The sequence below is a fragment of the Mastigoproctus giganteus genome, chromosome 5 (assembly GCF_048544385.1).
Source record: "Mastigoproctus giganteus isolate SK-2022 chromosome 5, ASM4854438v1, whole genome shotgun sequence".
In the NCBI taxonomy this organism is placed as follows: Eukaryota; Metazoa; Arthropoda; class Arachnida; order Uropygi; family Thelyphonidae; genus Mastigoproctus; species Mastigoproctus giganteus.
Window position 1 is genome coordinate 139018372 of NC_143579.1, and position 6999 is coordinate 139025370.

The window sequence follows — 6999 nt, forward strand, 5'->3', positions numbered from 1 at the left end:
GAAAAAGCCTACAGATTGCAAGTCTTTGCCGACTCCTATCGTCTCCTGTAACCGGTGCACAGCCACTCGGCTCAGAAAAACTATATATTCTCGGTACTCTAGATGCCAACCTAAGATGACGTCAAAATTTTAAATATTCTATGATGTTCAAAGATGCCAAAAATGTAAATATTATATGATGTTCAAAGATGCCAAAAATGTAAATCTTCTATTATAAAATCATAATTACTCATGTATTCCAAAATTCTGTATTCAACCTTTCAGGGTGAACGTCCCATGAACTTTGTAACCTTTTGCTCATGGGTCCGCTTCACACCTTAGAATATAACTCTCACCCTTCTAGCCAATCCTGTCCCAGGGGTGTCTCTTCAACAGAGAAATAAATTGATAATAATAATAATAATAATAATAATACAGCGGCTACAATGGATCGGACACACCACGAAGCATAGGTGGATGTTACTGGATGTGCTGGAAGGCAAAATACCGGGAAAAAGAAAACAAGGAAAATCAAGAAACACCATCATAAATACAATTCTGAAGGAAACTGGGCTTCGAAGCTATGCAGAAGTGAAACACCTAGCACAAGACCAGGAAAAATGGAGACAGCTCATCAAAGGGGAAAACCAGTCGATAGACTGATACACTGAAGAAGAAGAAATTAATTGAGTTTTTTTTTTCTTGTGATTAATAGAAGTGAAAAGTAAATAGTTATTTCCTGATCAATTAATTACTAATTACTTTATAGAACACGTAATAGTTTTAATTTATAAAACACTCTAGTTTTATGTTCTCTAAAATTAGCCATACAGTTTAATTTCAACTGTACGATAATATTTATTAGTCTCTCCCATATAGTTAAGTCTCTTTTCTCTATACATATATATGTAACTCTTCACAAGCGACACCACGACACCATTTGACATATTCTAGCATTCCTTCGCTGACGAAGGAATGATAGTATATGTTAAAGCAAAACTGGCTGCAGGTTCTAATCTCTCGCGCGCTTCCGTTGCTGTTTAATCGCAATAAATAACATAATTCATTTACAATAAACAAGAAAACGTTTCATCCCCTTCACACACCCTAGGGGCTGACATCTGGTGAGTATGGGCTTGGCACACCCAGGTATCATCATTTCTCTGTCTTGGCGATTCCGTTCTACTTCTGATTGCTGTTCTCTCTCTCTCTCTCTCTCTCTCTCTCTCTCTCTCTCTCTCTCTCTCTCTCAGGGTAACTCAGAAATTTTTTTGGCTGGTGCAGCATAAGCCTCAGACTTCCTTGCACCATATGGCTAATAATAATACGATGATAAACTTGGAATTGAACTACAGTATTAAACTACATATATGAAAAAAAGAAAGAGACAGATAGTTGGCAAGAAATTAAAATAAAAATAGGAAATGAAAAGGCGACCAAAATAAGATTACATTGCAGTGTTTTTCACAATTTCAGGGTCTTCGTCAGAGGCCAGCCACGGAAATTATGAGAAAGACGGCAATGTTCTTGCTTCTGTTTCCGACATGTTCTGTATGAACGAAAATTTAAAATTTTGAAATTTTGCAGCAAGAATAAGGTCTAATAAATTGTGCCAATAAATGTAATTATATTACGTAGGGCATATCGGAGTGTAGGAATAGGCAAGAAGAAGGGGACTTACCGTTACCTTGTAAGACTGAAACTGACCAATATATACATATATATACATATATATATCGATAAATTGGTTTTTTCCTTTTCTGTGATTAATAAGTGTAAAGTAGATATAGTTATCTCCTAATCAGTTAATTACTGAAATTATAGCTTTATAGAACACTGAATAAAGCTTTACGTGCTCTTAACTTAATTGTTCAGTTTAATTACAGCTGTATAAAACACTAGCCAACAAAAAAATATATTTTGTCATACCTCCGCAATGAAAATGAATTCTGGAGGAAATAAACGTGCTGATTCCGAAAACCACCTTAAAAAGTCTCAATCACGTCTACAATCAAAAGATGTTCCAAAGTTTAATGTTAAAATAAAGGGATATATACGTATAATTCAAGTTGTAATACAAATGTAAAAATAAATTATACGTTCTCTATAACTCATTTAACTTCGGAAAAAATATCAGAAATTATAGCGATAGTTATATTTCAATATTATGATGCATTTAGGGCTAAAGCTGCGAGCAAGTTTAGACTATGTATATATGTATTAAGTGCAATAGCATTATTAATGCACAGCCATTTCTGAATTAACCGAATATTTATAAGGTGGTATCGTTTTAAGTTATATCTCATATTGTGAATACCTTCACAATGAGTTGCCATAGTATTGCACTACTTCGAATAAGTAACGCTCCACCTGGGGAGAAGACTAATGTTACTTATTCTCAGATGGATACCACCGTTTTGCCATTATTGCATCACTTGAGTACCTACCCCCCCACCGAAGAAGGGCCAAATAGCACTGAAACGGCACCAGGGGGAGCCTGATGATGTCCGTAGTTTCCAAGAATTGGCAACAACAGCCTTCTCCACTGGGGAAGCGTTGCCTATTCGAGGAGTTTATGAGTTTTTGAGTGGTGTGAGTTGAAGAACTTACTGTCCCTTTCATTCTTCTACACCGTTTCTTTTCCTCTTCCACTCCTACTATTACTTTCCCTCTACCTTTTTGCTTTTCTAAGTCTAATAGAGACAAGTGGATAGGCGGGTTATTATCCCACACAAATACAAAATAGCCCTGAAAGGCCCTAAAACGGCCCTGAAACAGCCAGAATTCTAGGGCTAGTACATAAAATAACAGCGAGCGATATTGCTGACAAATCTAGAACTTTCAAAGGTGAGTACATCGGAAAGTGGATAGCTAAAGGTAAAATGGTGATACCATCAATAAAAACTGACAGTGAGTGTCTTGATAGGAGGCTTGTGTTCGTACAACCGCCGACTTGTGATGTTCGCGAGCATAAAATTCCTTATGATCATTACAATACCGTCTCCGAAATTCTAAAGGTTATGACATTTATAGCCCCCGAAATTAAAGGTTCTGTTAATGCACATGGTTTTGTTTCTTTAGAAATAGAAAGCAGTGTGCGTCTTCGCTTCCCTGAGACTAGACTCAGCGAGTTACTCGGTTTTGAGCATATGCCCGAGGGTTTCGAAGGAATGGCGAGATCGAAATTTCCGTGCGATATAAATAGAGGTGTCGGCTCTTACTTTGTTTATAGTGCCGTGATCGAAGATAAGCTTGTGGGTGATACGAGAGCACCTCTTTTGCGAGTAGTACCATTCGGAAGTAGAGGTGAATTCTTACATTTGGATTATTACCCTGTGCTTCTCTCAAACATTCAGTCCGTTTCTATTCAAATTCGTACAGACAGCAGTCAGTTATTTCCATTCAGAGGTGGTAAAACTCTAATTAAGTGGCATTTTCGACCCCAATGAGTGCGTACGTGGAATACTACAAAGTGCAGGCAGGGGGAAGTCCCTACTTTGCAGGAGCAGCGATCCAGAGGGGTCAGGGCTTAGGTAGTATATTCAGATCTGCATTTACATTTCTCTCTCCACTTCTGAAGCCCGCTGCCAAGTTCATCGGTCGCCAAGTGCTGTCAGCAGGTCATAATATGATCGATTATGTCATTTTGGGAGCACCCGTGAAACGATCATTTATAAATCGAGCTTCTGAAGTGGGACGGGCCATTAAGCAAAAAGTCCGTAGTCAGAGTGGAGGCAAGCGTCGAAAAAAATATCAGGACATCTTTCCATGATGGAGTTAATGATGTCAGAACTAGACCTGTTTGCACAGCCTGTTACTAATCTGTGCGTCGAACGATCTTCCTACGTTACTTTCTTGCCTTTAGCATCTGTGGACACCCCAGGGCCAATAGAATTTTCCATACCAGGAACATCGGAAGAATATTTGGACCTGGGAAAAGCTTATTTGCGACTCCAAGTACAGTTAACCGAAAGTGATGGAAAAGAACTGTCGTCGAGCATGGGCGTTGTCAACAACTTTTTTCACTCCATGTTTAAACATGTGGATCTTTTCGTTCAAGACAAATTAATAAATCCAAGCAGTGATACTTATGCCTATAGAGCTTATTTAGAAATGCTTTTGAATTTTGACAGAGGAGCAAAAAATTAGCGTATGAAGTTTTTTTCGAAAACCAAAACTGTGGAACTTCTGGGTCGTCTCAGACTAGATTTGTGCCATCAGGCCAAATATATTATTAACAACGTATCGCTCTGCCTGAGAATGGTTCGCAGTTCGCCCAAGTTCTGTCTGTTGTCTCTCGACAATACGGCAAAGATTCACATACGCGAGGCCTGTCTTTTTGTGCGTAAAGTTAAGCTTAATCCCAGCATACAGCTAGCCCACATGAGCGTTCTTGAAAAGTACCCACTTGTATATCCAATTAACAGAGTTAATGTTACTTACTTCTCACTTCCCAAAGGTATGTCAGACTCTACCAGAGACAATATATATCTAGGCCAGATCCCCGCTCGTTTCATAGTCGGTATTGTATCCAGTGACGGTTTCAATGGCTCCTTCAAAACCAACCCATTTAATTTTGCCCACTACAACCTGTGCTATTTACTTCTGATGGCTGATGGGGTTCAGCATCCTTCCATACCGCTAACACCCGATTATAAGAACGGACATTATACCAGATCCTACTTGTCTCTTTTTACATCACTAAACAAGTGGAATTCAGACTGTGGAAACGGCATATCACTCTTGAATTATACTGAAGGGAATGTGCTTTATGCTTTCGATTTGACTCCAGACCAAAATGCAGTCGGTGAACACATCAGCTCATTACGGCGAGGCGGAGTTCGACTTGAACTGAAATTCGCAGAACCTCTACCCAAAAACGTAACAGTGATCTTGTATGCCGAATTCAAAAACATTCTTTCTGTGACTAAAGACCGATCAATTCTCATAAATTATGAACACTGATCAGATTTTGAAGGTTTTAGAAGCAGACAGTGAATCGAGAAAGCTTCTGATCGGTGTCTGTGCCAGGGATGAATTACCGTCAAGAATCCAGAGAAAACCAGCACTTCTAGTCATCAATACTGACTTTTCACATATGCCCGGTACCCACTGGGTGTGCATTTTCCTGGGAAAAAACAAAAGTCAATATTTCGACAGCTTTGCAAGACCGCCGACACAGGACATTGCAGATTTCCTTAACCTGAATAGTAAGAAATGGACTTATAACAAAGTGGTAATTCAACATACAGAATCTATAGCTTGTGGACTACACTATTTTTTTCCTAACTCATAGATGTAGAGGCATTTCTATGCCAAAGATTGTAAACAAATATTATTGTAAAGATTTGTGGGCAAATGATGTAATTGCCACATTACATGTAATTCAGCATTTACTTACAAAATAAAATTTTATTTATTTTTTAAAAAAAGTGTCTGTTTTATTGAAAAAAACTTACCACAACGATATCCACGTATGTTTATGTCTCAGATGGTGAGGAGAAATCAACGCAGTATATCGGCACTTGACCGGCTTATGGGATTTTTTGACTCCACCCTCGGGCTGCTGCTGTGACATTTCAAAGGGAATTGTGGGTAACGATGCGGTGGCGGCGGTGGCAGCTGAGCTTGATACGGCAGTCTCGATGTTGTTTGATGCCGACGAAGTTGCTTGTTTTGCGGCATTAGTTTTCAGGCCTAAATATGACTGCAGTATCTGAAGATACATTTTAACTTTAGACTCGGGCTGCAAATCCTGCCTTTTTAAGATTGCAGACATTTGCTCGTCTAAAGAGAGCATCTGTTTTTGTTCTGGTGGTGCAGCTACAAGCAAGAATTTGCGGAAAGATTCGCTCATCTTCTGATCAAACTTGCAATTAGTGGTGCCACGATACTCGCTAGTAATGGAAACAGGGCACCTCCTTGTTGAATTATTAATTTCCGCCTGGTTTTAAATGCCACTTTTTTATCTGCTAGTGTTCTGAGCAGACGTTTTTTGCATTGTAACTTGCTTTTCACTCTGTCTGGCAAAGGAATGCTGCCTTTGATTATGTTTTTGCAGATTTCACAGAGCAAACTTATTTGTGCTTGGTCTGAACTCTTTAATAGAGTGGTTGCCTGTTTTGGTCGAACTTCCGACAGATACTTTATAAAGTTAGCGTTGTGTTTAGATGCAAAGCCATGTGGGTATATAAATAATCGTAGATCCTTCGCTTGGCAACACGTGTGAATGCATCCTCAGTCTATCAAAAATCAAATAGCAAATATGAATGCGGATCGCGTGTTGCATCTTTATATATATCGACTAAAACACGTGACCTTCCAAGGAACACTTGACTTGCTAGATGTGAGATTTGTCTCGAGTCGTGAGGGTTTTTAAAAACAATCAGATAGTGTGGATTCAGGCTAATAGTACGGAACTGAGTGCCTTGCGAAAACAGGTTTTGCCTTAATAAAATAACACTCAGATTTCTATGATGTGTGTGATCCCTTTATAAATATCTCAGAAACTAAAATACTATCTTTTGCCTAGTTAATGAGATCATCTAAAACAAGTAAATTGTTTACTGTTGGATCGAATTCGGGGATGTTTAAACCCTCCACGAACTTGATTTGCGGGTAACACCGAAACTTATCTTGAAGTTCTGAATAGCAATAGACGATTCTTTGAGGTGGTGATGAAATTAAATTTTCACTATTTTCTAATAGCGACAACACAAACGTGGTCTTTCCACTCTGTGTTGCACCTGAGACTACCGCTGTGAAGGGGTGCTTGAACATTGTGTAAATGATCGCGCGCTAGTCTGGACCAAGTATTTATGTGTTCGCACACCGATGCAAGAGGCAGGACTAGCAACGGTAAAGACAGAAGGTGACATCTCCAGAAAAACAAAACATTGTCCCCTTTTAAAAAAAAAAAAACTGTGAGTTATGAAAAAGGTGATTTTGGAAGTTGTCTTTTTCCACGACAACACGGAAAAAGGGTTGTGTGCATTCCCCTTCATCTAAGCGCACCCGTCA